The sequence below is a fragment of the Gorilla gorilla genome, chromosome 2 (genome assembly GCF_029281585.2).
Source record: "Gorilla gorilla gorilla isolate KB3781 chromosome 2, NHGRI_mGorGor1-v2.1_pri, whole genome shotgun sequence".
NCBI lineage: Eukaryota > Metazoa > Chordata > Mammalia > Primates > Hominidae > Gorilla > Gorilla gorilla.
The window spans coordinates 20,803,763-20,826,579 of NC_086017.1; the positions used below are offsets into that span (position 1 = coordinate 20,803,763).

The 22,817-nt window shown below is 49.6% G+C and overlaps 1 protein-coding gene across 2 annotated transcripts in view; it reads left to right on the top strand.

Annotated features, from left to right (window-relative positions):
* The first annotated feature begins 22,625 nt into the window (after positions 1-22,625).
* SLC6A1 (solute carrier family 6 member 1) overlaps positions 22,626-22,817 on the top strand; it is a 46,493-nt gene continuing 46,301 nt past the window's right edge. For both annotated transcript variants that reach the window (XM_004033613.5, XM_019024229.4), the window contains exon 1: positions 22,626-22,734. The gene's annotated coding sequence lies outside the window, so the exon portion shown is untranslated. The remainder of the gene's footprint in view (positions 22,735-22,817) is intronic.

The window sequence follows — 22,817 nt, forward strand, 5'->3', positions numbered from 1 at the left end:
AATGGCTCATTAATACTCAGACTCTGATCAGCCCGCAGAAGCTAATTAAAGCCACTCCGAATAAAGGGCGGCCTCCTGAGAGCTCCAGCATGAACCTTTCCCTCACTCCCCTTGGCAGGGCACCCTCAGAGCCTGGGGGAGGTGAGCATAGTGGGTGGGCTCTAGGCCTCCATTGAGGACAGACTCATTCTTGGTAGCTCTTGAGTGACAGGGCCCAGTGGCATTTGGAGAGGATCTGTTCCAATGCCTGCCATTTTGCAGATGGAGAAACTGAGGCTCAGGGAGGAGCAGGGGCTTTCTCAAGGCCACTTAGCAAGAATGTAACCAAGCCTGGCTCAACTGAGGCCTGAGCCCTTCCTATTCTGTTCCTCTTGACACTGTGCAGGCTGAAGGAAGGACAGGAAGGTGAACACAGTGTAGCCACAGCCCTCAGGATGATTACAGGTCAACGGGAGGTCATTTCTGGGAGGGTTTCAATCTCGCCTTGTTCAACTCCACATCCCAGCCCCCAGCCTAGAGCCTGGTACAGAGAAGATGCCTAACAAAATGCTGAACAAATTTATGCGTGAGTGGACTATAATTTATGCCAGACTGTGAACAGGTGCTTTAATCAGATACAAAGTGCTCTGTGAGTATGGAAGAAGAAGAGATCAAGGAACGCTTCCTGGAAGAAGAAGCATCAAAGTGAGCCTTCAGGTAAAGAGGCACAGACTGGCCCTGCCTGAGCCTGCTCTGAGTATCTTCTCATTTCATCCTCACAACAACCCAACCATGATTATAGCAATGATTATATCCATTCTACAGATGAGGAAACTGAGGTCCAGTCAAGTTAAGTTCTTTCCCCAAGGTCCCACAGCCAGAAAGTAAAGGAGTTGGGACTTGGATCCAGGTCTTCCTGGCATCAAAGCCCATCCCTCACCAGTGTTTGGAAGCTCAGCTAAAGAAGCCCTGATAGAGGTGAGTCTTCCCAAACTCCCCCAGGACGTGGCAGGATGCCTACGTCCCTCCATCCCAACATCATGCATGCCCCCTCCTGTCATAGGGTCTAGTCAGGTGTGTCTATGGAGGGGATCAGGATGGGATCACCACGTCCACATCCAGCATGGGTTTTGCAGCCTGGGAGCCACCCACCAACATCTGTTGAGGGGACTTTAACCCAAACACCTCTGCAGAGGGCTGCTGGGAGGATTCCATGAACCAGACTCACAAACTGAGCACTGGGCATGCAGTGAGTGCCCTCCAGGAGGAGCAAAGGTTGCATTTGGGCTGTTCATTGTTATTCGCATTTGACCAGCCTCCCTTCCTGGATTCAAAGTCATTCTTGTCTCCAGAGAGGAGCAGACCGAGGACAGTCATGGGTCATACAGCCACGGGAGGCTCAAAGCCAAGTTTTCCAACTCCTGACTCCCCAGGAAAGGTTCCCTGTTCTCAGAAAACTGCCCACTCAGCCAAGGTTGAGGTCTGTGTCCTTTGACAACATAAAAGCCCCTTCTGATGAAATGATTCAACTGCATTTCCACCAGGGAGCCAACAGCTGCTTCCCACGTCATGCTGTTCCCACCCCTCCCTGGTCCCGATCAGAGTCTGGAGGCACTGCACGTCAGACTCACCTGGAGTGTGCTAGGGAAAGTGCATGAGCCCAGGGGAGTGTGTGTGTGTGTGCCCAGTGTGTGTATGTGAGGGTGTGTATGAGCTCAGGGGAATGTGGTTGTGTGTACCTAGTGTGAGCCTGTGTGTGTGTGTGTGAGTCCAGCAGGAGTGTGTGTGTGAGCACAGGGGAAGCATGTGTGTGTGTGCACATGCCCAGTGTGAGTGTATATGAGTGTGTGGGTGTGTGTAAAGGGTGTGATACCGATGTGAGTCTGTGGGTGATGCGTGTGAACCCAGCAGGAGTGGGGGGGGGGTGTTGTTTCAGTTAGCTAAGGCTGGTGATGCTGCAGTTACAAATGGCCCCCAGTCTCAATGGTTCACAGCAGCACAGATTTACTTCTCAGCATCTACCAGTTAATTTGCAGGTCACCTATGGCTCTGCTCTCTGTCAGCTGCATCCCAGGACCTAGAGTAAATGGGCAGCCTCTAGCTGGAACACTGCGGGTCACTGTGGCAGAGGGAAAAGAGCATGAAGGAGCCATGAACTGGTTTTTAAGGCTCCTGCGCAGAAGTGACACCTTGCTCTTCCACCCTATTCTATGGCCAGAGTGGACACACAGCCGAGCCTGACTGCAACAGGATGGGAAGTGAAATCCTCTCTTGGGGAAGGCCAGGAAATACCTGTGAACAAGGACACAGGCTACACCCCTGTGATTCCATGAGGAAAAGCACACGGCTTCCTTGACTTCTCCCTTGCATGTGGGTCCAAGTGAAAAAGCGCCAGTGTGCAAATCTGCCCTTTGGGGTGTCTTGCTTCTGGGTGCAAACACATATAGGCTGGTGTTTCTGGATTACAAAAATGTGTGATCACTGTGTGCAAAAGCCCATGGACCAATGGACAGGTGCCAGAGCACGTGTGATGGGAAGAATGCGGGAAGGGAGTGCGTGTGTGTATCCTCACCCTCATCGCAGCACTGTCTGAACCCGTCTGTATATACACCGAACGCCCCCTACATTCACACCCGAGCATACGCTCCCTTCCACAAGGAAGAGGCTCTCGCAGATGGGAGGTGAGATGCTCAATTTCCCAACTGATGATTTAGCAGGTTCATTCACCCCTCATTTGTGGCCATCTGTCACCTTCCACAAGGTGGCTGTCTCCACCTGGCCTGCACACTGTGGTTGCAAAGGAATGGCAGCAGGACCAAAATGCACAGCTTCTGTCCTTAGCTACCAACTCTGAAGATGGGATCCCCCTCCCAGTTTCAGGACTGTCCTTCTAAGAGCTGCCCTGAGGGTTAGGAGCCCCGTAGGAGACAGGTCAGCCTTAAGCCTCCCCAAAAGATATGTCTCTTAATGCCTTAGACTCCCCCAAATCTCCAGCAACTTTTCTCTCCTCCTAGTCTGTCCCCATCTTCCTTAAATGGGCCTCTGGTGGGAAAAAGCCAGCCCCTGATAATCACTGAATCACCACTCTTTGGATGCTGGTCCTTGTGCCAGCACTTGACACGTCTCATTGACCTGTCATGAAACCCAGCAGACAGGGACTTCTGTTGTTCCCATTTGACAGATGAAGAAACTGAGACTCGGAGAGGTTTCCAACCTCACACAGCCCACTTACAGCTAAACGGGGGCTTCTACCAAGGCCTCCCTGTTCAGCCTTTTTCAATGGGTCCAGGCTGCTCAGGTCACCTCCTCCAGGAAGCCGACCAGACCAACGGCCTGGAGGGGCCGTAGCAGGACAGGAGCCCTAGATGTGGATGCTGAGGGAGGCAGAGCAGGCAGTCCAGGTCACTGTGTCTTCTTCTCTGGCAACACTCACTCCTCAGGTAGACTCAAAGATCCTCCCTCAGATAGACCTCCCTTTGGCCCTGACTCCAGCCTCTAACACATCCTAAAAACCAGCCTTCTGAGCTGTGGGTGATTTTATCAAGTCCCATCTCAACCACTGCCTGCCCTGGTGCCCCATCCCCCTTGGGATGAGACTCAGCCTCACACGTGCTCTCTGAGGCCTGCGCACCTCTCCAGCTTTGGCACTCCATGCTCCCTCCTCTCTTCCTTCCTCACACCTCACACCTGCTGCGCTCCTTATTCCCTGGTCCCCTACCAGGAGCCCCTTTCCTTCTCCTTCCTGCTTTCCCTGTCCAACTCCTGACCAACTCAGCAAAGTCTTTCCACAACAGGGACCCCGTAGTTCCCCACCCCACCCAACAGCGGAATAGCACCCCTCACTCCACAAGGCAACCGCATCTCCACTGCTGAATTCCAAGTTCCCTGTTAACTGCCGCATCCCTGGCTAATCACTTAACAAAGATCCTTGATCTCCCCCGCCCCAGGCCAGGTATTACTATTCTAGAGGCCAGCGTTATAAGAAAACGAAAATGGAAGGCAGAATGGAGACTGACTCAGACTGGGCAGCAGCTGTCAGAAAGGTGGTCAGGGAATGCTGGCAGTGACAAGCGCGCAGAGACCCGAACGATGAAGGGAGCCATCCCATCCGTGCAAAGCTCTGAGAGGAGGGCATGGCTGGCAGATGGAGGAATGGGCTTGGCATATTCAGGGCACACTCGTGTGGCTGCATTTTAGGCAGCTGGGGGAGGACAGGGTTTCAGCAAGGGAGCAAAGGGTTTCAAGAACGTTTTTATTCCATCTTTGAATACTCCAGGCCACCTCCTCCAGGGAGACTTCTCTGATTGCCCATCCTTCATGTCTCTGAGCTCTCCCAGCCCAGACCCCTGAGGTAGGTTCCCAAACACCTCTTGGCCCCCTTAAGACGGAGGAGTCTCAGAGGATGGAAAAAGCATTTTACAACAGGGCCTTCCTCTGGTCCCAGGCTCCATGGCCAGGAGAGCATCTGTGGGGTTTGGATAGGGTCCCAAATGGGACAGTTGTCCTCTGTGTCAGCTGCAGCTCCAGTTAACAGGTCCTTCGGGGAGGCAGGCTGGACTGGCTGGAATGTGAGGCTTGGTTATTTATGGATTTCAATTTCCCCACTCCTGCATCTCCTGGGTGTATCACAAGGAGGCTGCAGAAAAGAATTTTGCCTCAGACTAGCAGAGGCATCCAACTGCCACGTGAATCAAACACCCCTAGGGGACCCATGGACATTTAGGGGTAGTGTCTGAGAGATAAAAAGAGACTGCACAAAGGGCTCTAGGCTGGGAGTCAGAAAACCAGGTTTCTAGTTCTGGCTCTGACCCAACTTTAGGGAAGCCCTTCTCTGGGCCCCAATTTCCACCTTAATAAAGAAAGACATTAATCTAGGTCAGGGATTAATGAGTTTTTTTGGAAAGATATTTAGGTAAGATATTTGGTAAGGTAAGCCATACAGTAACTATTTAGGCTTTGGGGGCCTTATGGTCTCTGTCACAACTACTTAATTCTGCTCTACAGCCATAGACAGTATGTGAGCAAATGGGCATGGCCATGTTCCAGTAAAACCTTACTACAAACAGGTGGTAGGCAGAATTTGGCCTGTGGGCTACAGATTGGTTTCCTGTGACCTAGGTGACCCTTCTGATAGGTTGCAAGCAACAAAATCCCAATGCTAAGTGCTTAAGCTAAACATTACCTAGGTCAGAAGGACTTACTGGGTCACATAAAAGTCCCAGGGAGACATCAGGCATGGCTGGACCCAGGGACTCAAATGATATCATTAGGACTCACTAAACACTCTTTCATGGGGGAAACATGGCTGTCAGCATCAAGAGTTCCAGGATTTATTCTGATTGGACCAGCTTGGGTCATGTGCTCCTCCCTGAACCAATCACTGTGGTGGAAGAGATGAAGTTCTCCTGATTGGCCAGGCTTGGGTCATGTGCCCATCTCTAGCGCTGGAGGTGAGTCGAGCCCTAGCTAAACTACATGACCTGGACAGAGTAAAGGGGTGGTACTCCTGAGGAAATTTGGGGTGCTCTTGCTGAAAGAAAGGGCAATGTACAGGGCTGCACTTGCATACAGTGAACCTTCATGTAAATTAGAACAGCACCCCTCTGGGTGGACGTAGCCCCACACTTTGGCTTGGCCAGTGGAGCACAGACTGGATTTCAGCCCACATTCCCCCCACCCCGGGGTCAGACACCTGTGTGGGGAATGACATGCGCTCATGGTGTATGGGACGGCCCTGGGAGTAGACTCCACCAGATGTCCATGTGGCCCTTCCAGGTGGACAGTCAGGGGTTCACTGCATGGAGTTTGTTCTCAAAGTTTTTTGTCACGATGTCATTGTTTCTCTCTGGATAACAGTAGCCACCTCCTGGATGCCTCTTAGTCCCCAGTCACTCTTCCCATCCAACCTATACACACACCATCACCAGATTAATTTTCCCAAAGCTTCCAAGTCAATCCCCTGCTCAAAAAATCCACTTAGCTTCCCCTGGGCACCAGAGCAAGGTCCTCATGCCTCAGTCTCATGCTCAAGGTATCCAGTGGTCCCTCCTTAGTTTCTCTTCTCAGGCTTATCTCTTCCACTTTTTATGCTGGCCTAAGAGTTCAAGACTTGAGTTGGCCCCATCATTCATTAACCATGTGACCTTGAACAAATCCCTGTCCCTCTTTAGGCCCTCAACCTCCTCATCTGTGAATCTGGGGATTACCATTGATGTATCCTGAGAAACATGAGTCATTTTTACACTATAAAATATTACACAAACACCAAGTGTTACTATTATGTCTCCTCCCCTCGTAACAGAAGCCCTCATAACAGTCATAATTCACATTTCACTAGAGTGTAGGCCCTAGATTGACCTGAAAATTTCACCCAAATATGTCTGGGAAGCCCCAAGAGACATCTCCTAGGTTCTCACCAACCAGCCTGGCAGCACCAGTTGCCTGTAACAGCTGCCACCCTCTATCTCTCCAGCATCCACATTTGCTGTCCCTGCTGATGCCTGGGCTCAAGGTGCTGTCCTCAGCTGTCTCTCAAGATGCTGGACTGATGCTGTAGCCAAGCATATCTGGGGACAAGAAAGGGATCCTCTCTTTCACACCTGTGGGGCTGGGCAGAGCCCCCTGGGCCCAGAGGCTCATGCAGACCCCTGTGGAAGAGACCTCTTCAGCTTCCACCATAGCCTCTTCCTCTAACAGCCCAGCCCAGGAGTTTCTGGCCTTCCACGGTGCAAAGAGAACTCAGGAGGTCCGTGAACTTGCATGGGGAAAACATTACAGCTTTATTCTCATCCATTTCTTTACAGTAGGAATAAAGATAGCAAGCCACAGTGGTGTCAGCTGGACCTATGATTCTGCAGCCAGTAGCAATCACGTGTTTTCCTATCACCTTGCAGTTGTTACAGCAATCTTTTCAATATTGTTTACATTCATCACGACTTTGAAATCACAGTAGTGACTAGATCCAATGTTAGATCTTGTTTAACGCATTGATGGAATCGTACATATTTGTATGTGTAACAATTTTGATTTTTAAAGTATTTTGATAACCATGTTCCTTTGTTATCCAGTATATTGTATTTTATGCATTTAAAAGAATTTTTATCAGAAAGAGCTACATACCAGCATGCTAAAATGGCCCATGGCACAAACAACGTCGTTAGATGTCAGGATTCTTACCATCCCAGGCTCTCCTTTGCCTTCTCCTCTTTTCTTCTTCCTCCTCCTCTTCCAAATGCATGCAAATAAGGGATGCACACTTCATCAAACAGCCCTAAACCTGTCAGAGCCACAGCTGCTAGCAGAAGCCAAGTTCATGCCTGGCTCTCTCCCGTCTCCTGTGCCAGCCCCCACTGCACGCCCTCCCGATCCTGGTGCTTTCTAAAGTGAAAAGCAGGTAGCTACTGTGCCAGTGAGAAACAGCCCCTCCCCCACCTCCCCTCAGCCTGCGCCCTCTTCCTCTCTCTGCTCACCAGGGCTGCGGCATCACACGCATCACATTCCCATGCCTGGAGACAGAGCGTGGTTCTGTAAACAGGGCTGTGGGCTCTACCACACTCCCTCCCTCAAAGCACTGACCTTCTCCCCACTGCTGAAGAAAGGGACTTGTGCATGTGGCCCCCTGGGAACTGAGTCTGACCCAGAAATCATGATGACTGGCAGGCTCACCCCAAAAGAATGAGAGGCATTTATTTCTCTTCTGTTCTCTGAAGAGGAAGAGCTCAGTTATGTGTTCTGAAGATTGCGGACTTCCCCACTGTGTCTAAGATGGAAGGAATCTACCGCAAGGAAAGCAGGCCCCAAAACTGCCAGAGAAACGGGGCAGCCGTGTCCAGGCAGACCTGGTTGCAAGCACGACTACCTCTCTGTGAGATGGAGTATGCAATCTCATGGAGACACGTCACCCATCTCGGTCCACATGAGCAGCTGAGATTGTATTAAAAGAGGTGTATCGGCTGGGCACGGTGTCTCATGTCTGTAATCCCAGCACTCTGGGAGGCCGAGGTAGATGGATCACCTGAAGTCAGGAGTTCGAGACCAGCCTGGTCACCATGTCTCTACTTAAAATATACAAAAAACTAGCTGGGCCTGCCTGGTGGTGCACGCCTGTAATCCCAGCTACTCGGGAGGCTGAGGCAGAAGAATCTCTTGAACCTGGGAGGCAGAGGTTGCAGTGAGCCGAGATCGCGCCATTGAACTCCAGCCTGGGCAACAAGAGCAAAATTCCGTCTCAAAAAAAAAAAAAGAGATGTATCTCCAAGGGATCTTGTTTTGTAAAAAGAACACAGTGAAAACTGGTGGGGCCTCGCGAAGAAAGGATAAAGGGAAAGGGAAGGAGAGAAGTTCTGTAAACAAGCGTCCCCTGCAACCCAGTCTGCAATGGCAAAGAATTGAAAATGCCTGAATAACCATCAATGGGGAAGTGCATACAGCCCCTCTAGGGTGCACTTTGGAATACTCACAGCAGTTCAAAGAAAAAAAATGAAGAAGATCTGTTTATTGCATGGCAAAGTGCAAAGATCACCGAAACTATTGAGCGAGAAAAACAAGTGGCCCAATGATAGCATAGTAGGATGCCATTTTTATAATGTCAACACACACAAACACAAAAAACCCACCAGCATATGTTTTCTAGGTACATATAGATGAAATCGAATGGAAAGAACCAAGCCTGGAAGGACATGCCGTAAACAGTTCACGGTGGTTCTATCGGGCGAGGGAGGAGGAGTGAGCGATGATTACGTGTGATGATCAAAAACAACTGTCTTAAATGTTGTAATAGTTTACAAGGAGTAAACGCCTGAAATGCTTGCATAATTTTTATTATTATTATTATTTTTTGAGACAGAGTCTCACTCTGTCACCCAGGCTAGAGTGTAGTGGTGTGATCTTGGCTCACTGCAACTTCCACCTCCTGGATTCAAGCGATTCTCATGCCTCAACCACCTGAGTAGCTGAAATTACAGGCATGCACCACCATGCCTGGCTAATTAGTAGAGACAGGGTTTTGCCATGTTGACCAGGCTGGTCTCAAACTCCTGGCCTCAAGGGATCCACCTGCCTCAGTCTCCCAAAGTACAACGATTACAGGCATGAGCCACCACACCCAGTCTAACTTTGTTTTGTTTGTTTGTTTGTTTGTTTTAGAGACAGAGTCTCGCTCTGTTGCCCAGGCTGGAGTGCAGTGGCGTAATCCCAGCTCACCACAGCCTCAAACTCCCGGACTCAAATGATCCTCTCCCCACAGCCTCCTGAGTAGCTAGGACTACGTGTGTGCACCACCACACCCAGCTAGTTCTTATAAAACATTTTGCAGAGATGGGGTGGGGTCTTGCTACTTTGCCCAGGCTGGTCTCAAACTCCTAAACTCAACCAATGCCTCCACCTTGCTTGGATTACAGGCATGAGCCACCATGTCTGGCCTGTAATTAATATTTTTAAAGAGGGAAAATGAAAGAGAACAAAATAAGAAAATAAAGGAGAGAGAGTTGGGGGAAGAGCGAATGAAAGTTAAAACTGGAAGTAGAGAGAGGAGGGGGGGGGAAGGGACGAAAGGGGTGGGAAGGAAACAGGTGCAGAAACACCTTGTGGTCCTCTCTTCTCCCAACTGCCAATCTCTCCCCAGTCCCCATCAGCCTGGGGCAGACAAGCAGAAATCCAAGGGCTCTGCAGGTTTCTCTCCCATTAAGATTTCAATTCCTGTCCTGGTGCCTGCCTGCCCCCAGCCATGGCCTCCTTTGGAGCGCTTCATTTCCCTTATCAGAGAGGACCAGAAAAGACCTCAGCGCTGGCCCTGTGCCTGGCCCACTGATTGCCAATTGTTTCTGAAGGAGCATTTAACGGTGGGCTTTCCCTCTCCCAGAACTATTCTAGGAACGTCAATAGCTTCCGTTTGGGATAAAAATGCTGAATCCATTTTTTTCTCCTAAATAATGATATTGTGATTAGCTGCCACTCTCATGGCAAGTAATGAGAGCACAGCGAGCGTTTGCTGCTTCTGGATTTCCTAAGATAGAGATGTGTGGATGCCATGAGCCTTAATGGGACAGCCACTCCATGCTAGGTCTTGAGTGCACAAACTCCTTCCGCCTCTCAACACCTCTCTTGAGTATTCACGGCTGTGCCCATGCAAGAAAGGAAGAGACTGAGGCCCAGCTGGGAAGTCCTACAGGAACTGGGGCCTTCTGACTCCAAGGCCAGGATTCTTGCCTCTGGATTCCACTACCCACTACTCTTGGAAGGTGAAAATCCCAGAAAATGAATAAGGTCTCAGGGTAATGCTCACTGGCAAAGCCCCATCAGGCATAAGCTACCTTTGCAGTGCCCACCCCTTTCCCACTGAAGGAGATGCAGTGTGCCACTCGTATCTCTAGACTTTACCTTTCCCAGCTGGTCTGGCCGACCTTCCACCACCATTGCCTGCACCTCTGTGCCTGGGGGCTTTTCTATAACCCCAGAAGGCTGTTGTGCCCAAGTGCTCGCTAGTCCAGAGACTGAGAAACTAACACCCTGAGAAGCAGCCCTCAACTGATGGCTGGCAGGATCTGGTGTACAAATACCCCAGCTCCCTCTCTCCTTGAGTAGGATAATTCTGAGGTGCATGTGCTACGCTATTTCCTAGAGTTTCCTCCAGGCAATTAAACTCTGGTTGCCCACCCCTGGTAGCTGGCTCAATCATACACCCTATATTGGCTGCCTTCCCTTCCCAATCTCACTTCCCTACCCAGGTTCTCTGCATCTCCCAAATAAACTGCCTGCACCCAAGTCCTCATCTCAGGGTATGCTTCTGGGAAAGACCAAACAATAACCTCCTTCAGAAGCTGAGATCCAGACACACTCTAACAGAAGCTTTGGTCACCAACAATATGTCTTCTAGAAGGAACTTTCTAAGACTCAGATCCAATCACATCCTTCTCCAGGACTCCTACACTAAGTTCAAACTCTTTCAAGTGGTATCTGGACATATATAAAGGTTTTGCCTGTTCAGCAACCATTTTCCCTGACCTAGTTACAACCCTCAATTGGGCACGAGGGTAGGAAATTACTTCTCCAAATTCAGTCCTAACAGGACACAGGATAGTATCATGGTCGAGACTATAGTTAAGAGTGTGTGGATCTGAATCCTGCCTGGGGGACCTAGGGCAAGTACTTCACTTCACTGAGCCTCCAGTCTTTATATGATGGGCAACAAGGATGGGACCACCCACACGGAGTCTCGTGTGGATTAAATGAGTTCATACACACAAAGGGTTGAGTATAATAGCTGGCAGTACCTGGCATGTGGTTCAGGTGGGTTAATTCCACCCCAGGTTCTGTGGAAATGGGGTGGATGTGACTGAAGCTTAGCCAGAAAAAGACAAATACCTCTGACCACAACGACTGCCTCAGGAATGAGTCTGTGGGCCAAGTTAGCCCCATGAGAACCAGCCCTAGGAATTTGCCGGAATGGCTGGGAATGAAAGAGTCTTTCCTCTTGAGAGGATAAGGGTGTTTGTCTAGAACTGCTGACAGCCATGCTGTCAACACGTGGGGAGAATGAAGCCAACTCTCAGGGAAGCAGAGCTGAGAAATGGAGGCGGGGGGCGGGGATGGATCCAGCCATGCTGACAAGATATACTCCTGGCATTTTAGCTGTGCAAGTCGATAAATTTCATTTGATGTTTCAGGTGGTTTCAGCTCAGATTCCATCTCCTGCAAGCAAAAGAATTTAGGATGGAGTCACACTCTAGATCTGAATTGAATGAGTCAGATGGCCCTTTGACATCCTAAGGCCAGTGACTTCTAGGTTTTATCTTTAGCCAAATAAAAATTGTATCAAAATAATCAGTAGCCCTTTGACATCCTAAGGCCAATGACTTCTAGGTTTTATCTTTAGCCACGCAAAAATTGTATCAAAATAATCAGTAGCCCTTTAACATCCTAAGGCCGGTGACTTCCAGGTTTTATCTTTAGCCACACAAAAATTATATCAAAATAATCAGTAGAAGTCCAGCTTATAAAAGTGCAACTGTACTAGTTGAATTCAAGATAGATACCCTTGAGCCCCTCAAATCATGCCCCTCAAAGTAGGGTGCATGATTGAGCCAGCTACCAGGGTGGGCAATAGGAGTTCAATTGCGTGGGGGAAACTCTATCACACAAGGAAATATCACTCACACGTAACTGCCTCCCAGAGGCACCTCACAGGAAGATCCAGGGATCAGTGGGGTCCCAGGACTGGGACCATTGTCCTGTACCACCCCTGTAACAACAATCCAGCTGAACAAACAGAAAGTCCAAGAGGGAAAGTGACTTGCCCAGAATCACGTTTGAGTGACAGCTGGAATCCAGGTGAGCCACTCTCTGCACCTCCCCGACCGTATTTTTTAAGTTTCCGTGACTCACACGCCACATCAAAAAGGTTTTTTTTGAAACATTCATGCCACTGTTTAGGAATTTTGCCAGGACTGCACGTACTCAGATTCTCATTGACTTAATATCTTTCTTTAAATAAATCCCTACTTTTAAACTACAATAAACTTATTTAAAAGGAAACATTCCACCACTGCCACTACAAATAAAAAGCTAGTATCCCTTGCCAAAATAGAAATTGTTAAAATAAATACAACAAAAATAACAAACAAAGAGCAATGTTATTAAATTCCAGCCAGACTCCGTTTCAGGAAGGAAGCTGAGGCCAGCTCTGTCTTTATTGAAAAAGGAGATTAGCAAGGATTGGAGAGGTGCTAAATTCATGGCAGCACCACGGTGAGACTTTCTTTTTCATGTGAACAGAAGGATTAGGTGTGAATTGAAGAGGAGGTCACTTTCCACGTTTGCGAGTCTGTGTCATCTAGTGCCAGGTCCAGGTCTCACCCGGAATCCTCTCCTGGCCCTCTAGTGGTAGAATCTGACACTAGGGAAAATTCTGCCATAGGCCAGTGCTTCTGCAACTTTAATGTGCAGGTGAGTTTCCTGGGGTTTTGTTAAATGCAGATTCTAATTAAACAGATTGGAGACGAAGGGCCGAGATTCTGCATAATAGTAAGTTCCCAGGTGAGGCCAATGCAGCTGATGGTCCATGGATTACACTTTGAGGACAGTCTAGACCAGGGGTCAGCAAACTATGAATTATCAGCCAAGTCTGCAGCCCCACAACCTGTTTTTGTGACTGAAGTCTTCTTAGAACACTGCCATGCTCGCTTGCTTATATATTATCTTGTGGATTACACAGCAGAGTTGAATAGTTGCAACAGAGATCTTACGGCCTGCAAACCCTAAAATATTTACTACCTGGTCTTCTTCCAAGGAAGTTTGCTGACCCCCTGGTCTAGACAGCAGACCCTTAGGCCTTCACAGGTCCCTGACTGCCAAGGCCATAGGGAAAGGGGCCCGGCAACATGTCCAACTGTCATCTTGGCCACCCACTCCTCAGCAAAGGCAGGCACTAAAAAACTTTTTTTTTTAAATGTAAGTAAAGGTGCCTGTATAGAATGCAGTATCAACAAGAGTAGCAATGGGTAAATATTTTAATAGGTTAAGGATCAGGGTTGTCAGATGAGGAATTAAATTGCCTTTGAACCCTCTGAGTCAAAGGGTTGCAGACCCTCCCTTAGCACCATGGATGTGGAACCAGAGCCCTGCGCACGTCGCCCTCGGCCTCAGAGCCCTGCGCCCGTCGCCCTCGGCCTCAGAGCCCTGCGCACGTCGCCCTCGGCCTCAGAGCCCTGCGCACGTCGCCTTCGGCCTCAGAGCCCTGCGCACACGTCGCCCTCGGCCTCAGAGCCCTGCGCACGTCGCCCTCGGCCTCAGAGCCCTGTGCACGTCGCCTTCGGCCTCAGAGCCCTGCGCACGTCGCCCTCGGCCTCAGAGCCCTGCGCACGTCGCCTTCGGCCTCAGAGCACCTTCTTGTTGAAAGAGGCAGGTTTGGCTTCTTAGTAATGGAGACTCAGAGCTCTTAAATGGGCTGCTGGCAAATCTACCAAAGTTCAACACACACCTCCCCAGGACCTGCAATCCCACTCCTATTAGAAAGACAATTCTGCAAGTGAGTCTTGGCCTAAAAATGCATGGCTTTTTATCATGAAATCGGTAAGTGTGGAAGAAGAACCACTGAACAGGAGTGCATTCACATGTGCACCTGAGGGCATGTATAAAAATGTTCTCAGCAGCACTATTTAGAGTACCCTGGAGCAGAAAACAATCCAATGTCCATCAACTGGAGAATGGAAAAATACATTGCAACGTATCTGTACAAGGGAATACTATACAGACCTGAAAATAACAAATGATTGCTACATCCAACGGCAAGGATAAATCTCACCAACATGATGTGGAATGAAAGAAGCCAGGCACATGAGAGTATGACACTATTTGTGTGAAGTTCAAGAACAGGCAAAACTAACTTATGGTAATGGAAGTCATTATAGTGGCTACCTTTTGGGGTGCTATATTGACTGGGAATCTCTGGGAAGGTAAAAATGTTCTACAGCTTTCTCCAGCAGTAGGTACATGGATGGGTGTACCTGTAAAATGTCACTGAACTATACACTCAGAATTAGAGCTCTTTCTGCACTTTATTGTATGTTATACCCCAATTTGAAAAACTTTTTCATAGGCTGCTAGCCAGCCTAGCAGATAAGGTGTGTTGGCTACTGTGGGTCACTCCAGCCCCATGGAGAGGCAAGAAAGCAAGTTGATGAGATCTAGTGGCTGGTGGCTTTTGTCACCACCAATTATGGGTGCAGTGGGGTCAGGGAGGCACCCAAGGGCCTGGCAGCAGGGAAGTTATTCTCCCACCTTCTTCTTAGAAGCACATTCTTCACAGATGCTTATCTCAAGAGCTGCTTCCAAGGTGATATCATTTTTAAAAGCCACCAAAAGCCCTCTCCTAGGACTGCCTTTGTATAAACTGCCACATTTGGCTGGGCACAAGGCACTTGGTATGCATCGCTCTGTTGAATCCAGGCAACCAGCCCTAGAAGCAGAGACACAAGCAGGGATGTTGAGGAACTTGCCATAGGCCACACGGCTGTGAGGACATGCTGTGATTTTTAACTCTTTCCTTCCTTCCTTCCTTCCTTCTTTCCTTCCTTCCTTCGTTCCTCTTTTCTTTTCTTTTCCTATTCTTTCTTTCTTTCTTTATCTTGGTAGATATGGGCCCTCACTATGTTGGCCAGACTAGTCTCGAACTCCTTGCCTCAAGTGATCCTCCTACTTCGGCCTTCCAAAGTGGTAAGATTACAGGTGTGAACCATTGTGCCCAGCCACCCTTTCTTAATTACTCTAACAGCCATACTTGCATCTGCACCACACATCAGTGCTCTATAAGACCAAGAAAAAATCCTTACATAGGTGTGACACTTTATACATATGAAGGCACTTTCTACATAGTAAGAAAATGGTTAGAAGCCCAAGCTAAACTATTTGATTTCAAATCTCATCTCTAGCACTTCTAGGTGTGCTTTTGGGCAAGTGATTTAACCTCTCTGTGCCTGTTTCCTCACCTGTAAAATGAGGCTATTGATAGTACCTATCTCACAGACTTGTCTAAGGATTGCTGTACAGCCGCCTGAATATTCTCTGGCACAGTGGGCTCTCAGTAATGTTAGCTATTCACATGTTAGTCAATACAAGTCAGCATTTACCGAGCCCTCTCCACTACTGCAGCTGACCTCATTCAGATTTCAGGGCCATACTGGGAGTCTCTATCTCATTCCCATTTCACAGACCATGAAAAAGAAGTTTGAAGAAATGAGTGCCTTTCCCGAACAGAGGCCCCAAGAGAGTAAGCAGCTCACCAGGGTTTAAACCAGGTCTTACTGGCTGTGTGACCTTGGACAAGTTGTTTCATCCTTTGAGTCTTTTATTTTTTATACTTTAAGTTGTAGGGTACATGTACACAATGTGCAGGTTTGTTACATATGTATACGTGTGCCATGTTGGTTTGCTGCACCCATTAGCCTGTGGTGGAGTCTTAATCTATAAAAAGGGAATAACACCACCCATTTTATGGGGTCTTTTGGAGGAGGATTGCAGTGGTTAATGTGAATGGCTCCAGCACTAAGAGAACCTCCATAAATACTTACATAGTTACTTGGTATTTTAAAGACATGACTTGCCCATGGTCGCATAGCTCCTGGATAACTCTCTGGGATGTGAATCCAGTCTTCCCTCCCCAATGCCCACATTCTTTCCACAGCATGGACTGCCTCTTTGTGCCTTCCTTCCAGGCCTGTCTTTCCTCCAGCCCAACCACCTCGCTGCCCTCCAGATAAGCCTTGGGTTTCCAGATAGACATGCATCAGTGTCCTCGGTGTGCAGCACACAGGATCCAGTCTGTGTTAGTTGTCAGACACCACAGGTGACCGGTGACATTCCAATCCTTGCCAACTGGGCAGGGCTCTTATTCCCAGGAGGCTGGCACTGCCCAGGGAAGAAAAAATAAGGGGTTTTGAACTCTGAGCCCTGCTCCTCACATCCTGTCCATTGAGGGGTGGACGCCCAGGCCTTCAAAAATTTATACTTGAGTGAGACACAAATGCATGGTTTTCCTTAGTGCCTTCATCTGTTCAATACATATTTATTGCATGTTTCCAGCTGGGGGTGGTGGCTCACACCTATAATCCCAGCACTTTGAGAGGCCAAGGCAGTCGGATCACCTGAGGTCAGGAGTTCAAGACCAGCCTGGCCAACATGGCAAAACCCCATCTCTACTAAAAATACAAAAATTAGCTGGGCATGGTGGTATGAGCCTGAAATCCCAGCTACTCAGGAGGCTGAGACAGGAGAATTGCTTGAACCTAGGAGGCAGAGGTTGCCGTGAGCCAAGATTATGCCACTGTACTCCAGTCTGGGTGACAGTTTGAGACTCTGTCTCAAAAAAAAAAAAAAAGGATATTTATTGCACGGGTCAGAGGTGTCCTGGTGGCACCCAAGCTGAAACCTGCAGAGTAAGAAAGAGTTTACCAGGAGAAGAGGGAGGATGAGGGAACAGTGTTTCCAGCAGAGGGAACAGCATATATGAAGGCCCAGAGGTAGAAGCCTCTTGAGGGGCACTGAAAGTAGCCTCATTTGGCTGGATGCAGGCAATGAGCGTGGAAGGGAACTCAAGAGTCCCAGGCACCCCGCGAGAGAACGTAAGGGTCACAGTCAACAAGTATTGAGCCCTGCTGTGTGTAGCAGTCCAAGGGAAAACAGTCCCTGCCCCCACCAAAGGGAGAGTGGTAAGAAGCTGAAGGAAGGCAGTAGTAAGGTCTGTGTGGGAGTGTCAGTGGAGAAGAAATCATATGTAGTTGGGAAAAAATCAGTCAAGATTCTTGGAGGTGGTAGCATTTGAGATTGACCTTGAACCTCAACTAGAATCTTGTCAACTGGGGAGGTAGGGCATGGATATTCCTTGCAATTCACAGCAGAACAATTAACATATACTGAGCATTTACCACATACCAGGGCGTTAGCTGGCTTTCTCCAAGCAACCTTCTGAGGTAGAGACTACTATCATTCGCACTTTATAGAGAGAAAACTGAGGCCTAGAAAGGAGAGGTCACATGTCCAAGGTCTGTCTAGCTCAAAGACAGCATAATACCTATAGTACAATGTGCCACGGAGAAATGTTTATGAAGCCGTCTCCTAGGGGGCAGGCTCGTCTCCGTGGCTGCTGTTGGCCTGTCTTTTCATGGGTTGCCCATTTGGAGGCATGTGCCTGTTGAGTGTTTAAGTATTGATCTCAGCATGGTATGACAGGCACAAATATTTAAACATTCAGCAGTGAGGCCTCGCTGCCCAAGATCTGTCCCAGCGTGACTCGGGGACAGAATAACAAAATGAACGTAGGTCTTATTATCTCCTGTGAGGCTTATTGTGGTTTCTCAAGTGATTACGCACATTAATGCAGGGACTCCTTTTGCTAATGGGGGAATTTCTGGCATGGAGGGGGGTGTGGTTAAGGTAATAACATTTCTTGTGAAAACAAAAAAACGAAGGCCCGCTTCCCTACAGGGGATATTTTCTTAGATGGAAGGGAGACTTCTCAGTGTTACTACAATTTTGGAAAGCCCGGAAGATGGGATTCTTTGTTGTCATGGAGACAGAGTCTGCTGTGAGCAGCAGATGGTGTCCTGGACAGGGGGCCTGGACAACGGGCAGGAGAACAAAGCAGGTTGGTGACAAGTCTGGGGGTCCTGACTCCCAGATTGGGTCTCTTCCCAGATCATCACCTATAGCCTAATGAGAGGCTCTCTGGGGCGGCAGAAAAACTCCCTGGCAGGATTCATGAGCTTACAGGCCCAGAGCCCTGGCTTTGGAGGAGGCCAGGCCTGAGCTGAGATCCAGTCTCTGCTCCTCTCCTACTGTGTGTCTCTGGGCCAGTGGTTCATCCTCTCTACACCTCTGTTTCCCCATGTGTCAATCATTACCATGCAGCAAGTGCTCAAAAATGTAGCTGGTAGGCATGGTTTTCGTGGCTTTGCCAGCAGATAGCCAAGTACCCTCAGGCAAGTCAGTGCCTCTCTCTGGGCCTCAGTTTACCTGCAAAAGCATTCAACTAGCTAATATCTAAGGACCATTTCTAGCCTAATGGCCTGTAAGTCTATGACTCAATGAACTCTCCCAAGTCGAGAAAGAGAGAGGACTATGATAATGACATTCACAATCATCATTTCCACCATCTATTGGGTGCCTACTATGTGCTGGGAACCCTGCTGGGCACCAGGTCCTCCTCGTCTCACACCTGCAGTGCAGCCTCCTGACAATCTTCTCACTTCTAATCTTCTCCCTTTTAATCCATCCTGCATACCTGGCCAGTTTCAGCTTTCTTAAACCCTGCCTGCTCCTTTGCTCCAGAACACTCAGTGGCTCCCCAGTGCCCCTCAAGGTCAAGACCCAACTCCTTAATGTGGCAAGCGAGCCTTCCATGCTCAAGCCCTTCCCTTTGTCATGGACTCTCTGACAGACTGTGTTGTCTCTTTGTCTAGTCCTCCCCATTCCTCATACTCAGTAGGTGCTCAATAAATATTTGTCGAGTGAATGAACACATGGATAAAATGTTTCTCTAAATTAGGCTACTCAAACTTTAGTCCTTTGCAAAGCAGCCACAAGAGTTTTGCAAAAATCTGCACACCATGTCTATTTTTATTTACTTAAATATTTTCCTTTTTTAGATTAAATAAATGTATCTCAAAAGGAAACTTTACATCATGCTATAACTAGAAGGCCAATATTACTTGCCAGAAATAGGTCTCCATTAAAATAAATACAAGGACAAATGAGCAAAGCATTCAATTCTAACTAGATACTGTTGTCTACCAAAGCTGGCGGCCTCTCAGTTAAAATGGGATTAGTCAGTGCTTTGGAGAGGTGTTAAAGACTAAACCAGCACCAACCTGAGACTTGCCCATTGACAGAAATCACAAGGATGTAACAAAGGGATGAATAGGGAAGAACTGTTTCACTCCAAGTTATTTCACTCCACTGAAAATTATCCTACCTACCATCAGAGGTTGGCAGCCTACATTTTGGAAACCTTGTTCTGCAGAGCCCACAGCTCCAGCTCAGGAGGTATGCATATGAGTTCTCTGAAAGACTTCAAGGCTTTTTGAAAGAGTATTGGAGGCCCTGCATGTAACTACCTCGCCTTCACAATATAGTGTCCCTATCTGAAGTCTCACTGCACCAGAGACAGCTCTCAGAGCTCGACTGTGATAAGAGTTTGTTGGAAACCATCTTCCTGGTGGAATAATGAGCTCTCCCCATCCTTGCAGAGATGCAGACACATGCTGGACAGTCATGGGTGTAGGGCAGGGGCAGGGAATGTCGACGGGGGCAGGGAATGTCATGGAGATAATTCAAGCATCAGATGGTCAGCCTATGAAATTGACCTGATAGCTAGAGTTTGCTTTCATATGTAAGCAAAACAAATCTAGAGGGATGAAAAGAGAGAGGAATTCATTTCTGGTCAGCAACGTAGAAAAAACAGAGAGACAATTGTGAATGAGGTTACCCAGAAAACATGAAGGACAAAAGGGGGATGGGAATGGCTATAATTATTCCTTTTTATAATGCTTCATAATTCTCAATCCAATACTGGATTCATAAAGACTATTTTGGTTTTAAGCAACATAAACTGAATTCAAACTTGTGTAGCATAGGAAAAACAATTTAATGATATAATAGCTGACACTGCCTTCAGGTACGGCTGGATCCAGGGACTTGATATACATCAAGACTCACTCCACTCTCTGTCTCTCAGTTCTGCTTTCCTCTATGTTGGCTTCATTTTAGGTAGGGTCAGCTCAAGTTCTGCAAAGATGGCTGCCAAAAGCTCTATGCTTAGGAGCTTTGGTGGAGATTGAGTTTCTGTTTGACAATAGTTTTAGCAAAAGTCCCAGACAGAGTTCTCATTGGCCCAGCATATGTCACATGTCCCCTCATTGAGGTCAGAGTGATGTGCTCTGATTATCTGTGCCCTGGGTCACATGTCTGTCTCCAGGAGGAGGGAGCCCCACCCAACCATATGAATATGAGTGAAGGAGGGGAAGTTTCCCAAATGAAAATTGAGGTTCTGTCACCCAAAGAAGTTGAAATGAATGTCAGGCAAGCAAAAGTAGCCTTCATTTTTGCTACCCTTGTATCTCCACTCAAAGCTATGCCCCACATCTCCATCCAGACAGCTCCTACTCATCCTTCAGACCTCAGTTCAAATGGCGCTTCCTTGAGGAAACCTTCCCAAACCATCCCACACTAGACTGGAATCCCCTGCTGGACTAGAATCCCCTGCATGTGTGCTCCTGGCAGAGCTTGTCATTCTGGGTTTGTGCGGTTATTTGATGAAAGCCTGTCTCCCATACTGGACTGGGATCACCTTGAAAGCTGTGGCCTGTCTTGTCCATCGCTCTGTCCCTGGAGCCTAGGACAGTGCCTGGCACACAGGTGGAGCTCAGGAAATATTTATTTGAAATACCAACGGGCCGGGCGCGGTGGCTCACGCCTGTAATCCCAGCACTTTGGGAGGCCGAGGCGGGCGGATCACGAGGTCAGGAGATCGAGACCATCCTGGCTAACACGGTGAAACCCCGTCTCTACTAAAAATACAAAAAATTAGCCGGGCGTGGTAGTGGGCGCCTGTAGTCCCAGCTACTCGGGAGGCTGAGGCAGGAGAATGGCGTGAACCCGGGAGGTGGAGCTTGCAGTGAGCCGAGATCGCGCCACTGCACTCCAGCCTGGGCGACAGAGCAAGACTCCGTCTCAAAAAAAAAAAAGAAATACCAACGGAAGTCCACAGCACATATGACCTGGTGATCAGTGGTGGGAGGTGAATGGGTCAAGAAAGACACCAAGATTCCCTGCTCATGAGTGAGAGTGTGGGGAAACAGAAGAAGTCAGGGTGACCTTGGTGAGCACTGCCCTGGGGGACTCGAGGATGGATGAAAGCGGGGAGGAGGCCAGATTAGGTGGGGTAGAGGACCGGAGGTCCATCAGCAAAGGCCATCCCTAGGGACAAAGAGAGGAGGGGAAGAGTAGGTCAGGGCTGGAGAGAAGGAATCTTTTCTCTGAGTTCCTGGGGACCCCAGAGGGAAGGGCAGATGTGGCCCCATTCCCAGAAGCCTTTATAAAAGAGGGTGGGGAGGTCAGGACTTGGCAAGGACAAGGGAAGGAGTCCCTACGTGCTGGATTGGGATTGGCTGGAAAGGGGACTTCTCTGGGAGAATCCCTCAAACCTCAAGAACTGACAGAAGGGTGTCTGGGGCTCCTGCCACCATCCCTGTTTCCCTTTTAAGTAATCTGTTTCCCCATCTGTCCATCCATACACACAGCCACTTGTGTCTCCATGACCAACCGCTGGCAGTGGAAGGGTGTCCTTCCCACCCCCACTCTTACACACACTCCCAGCTGGTACCCAGAGCCTGGTCACCCCAGGCCAGGCCTGTGTTTCCAGGTGTAACGGGCAGCAGACGCTGCCCTAGGACTACAGCAGGGAGGGGGCATGGGCCCACCCCCACCCACAGCGACCCACAGAGGGCGAGAAGAGGACGACCGGCAGAGAGAAACGGAAAGGACAGGCCAACGGAAGCAGTGCTGCAAGGCTGGAAGGAGAAAAGCCAGGAGGGGAGTGCTTGCTGTGAAAGACAGGGAGACAGAGACCAAGACGGACAGGCAGACAGGCTGGTGACCCAGGATGAGGCCGGAAAGAGCCATCAAAGGAAGGAGAAGGAAGGAGAGAGATTGGAGCGGGACGGCGGGGCAGGCGAGGGAAGAAGGGGGTGGGGAGAGGGAGGGGGGAAGAGAGGGGAGAAAGAGGGAGGAAGAGAGGGGAGAAGGAGGGAGAAGAGAGCGGGAGAATGCGAGAGGAAAGAAGGGAGAGGGGAGGCGTAGAAGGGGAGAGGAGGTGAAGGGAAAAGGAGAGAGCCTGCTGGCGGTGAAGCTGCAAGAGGCAGCTGCGGAGGGAGCGCGCGGCGCGGGCCGGGGGAGCGCTGGGCGGGGGCGGGCGGTGCGGGCAGGGCCCTCCCCGAGCTGGGCGGGCTCCGGGCGCCGCGGGCCCCGCCCTCCCCCTCCATCCCTCCGGTCTCGCTCCCCCCTCCTCTCCCTTCCCCGCGTCCCTCCTCCCGCCCTCGGAAGACCGAGACAGCGGAGAGGTTGCGGGTGAGCTGCGCTGAGCCCAGGAGCAGAGGAGTCGGGAGCGCAGCGCAGCCCGAGCCCGAGCGGCCCCGCGTCCCGAGCGCATCGGAGCGGCTGAGCCGCCCGGCGCAGCGCCCGTCCCGGGCAGCGCAGCCCCGGCCGCAGGTAGGAAAGGGCGGCCGGCGTCGGGGCGCGGGGCGCAGAGCCTGGGATAAGGGCGCAGGAACGGCCAGAGCCCCGAGCCGCTG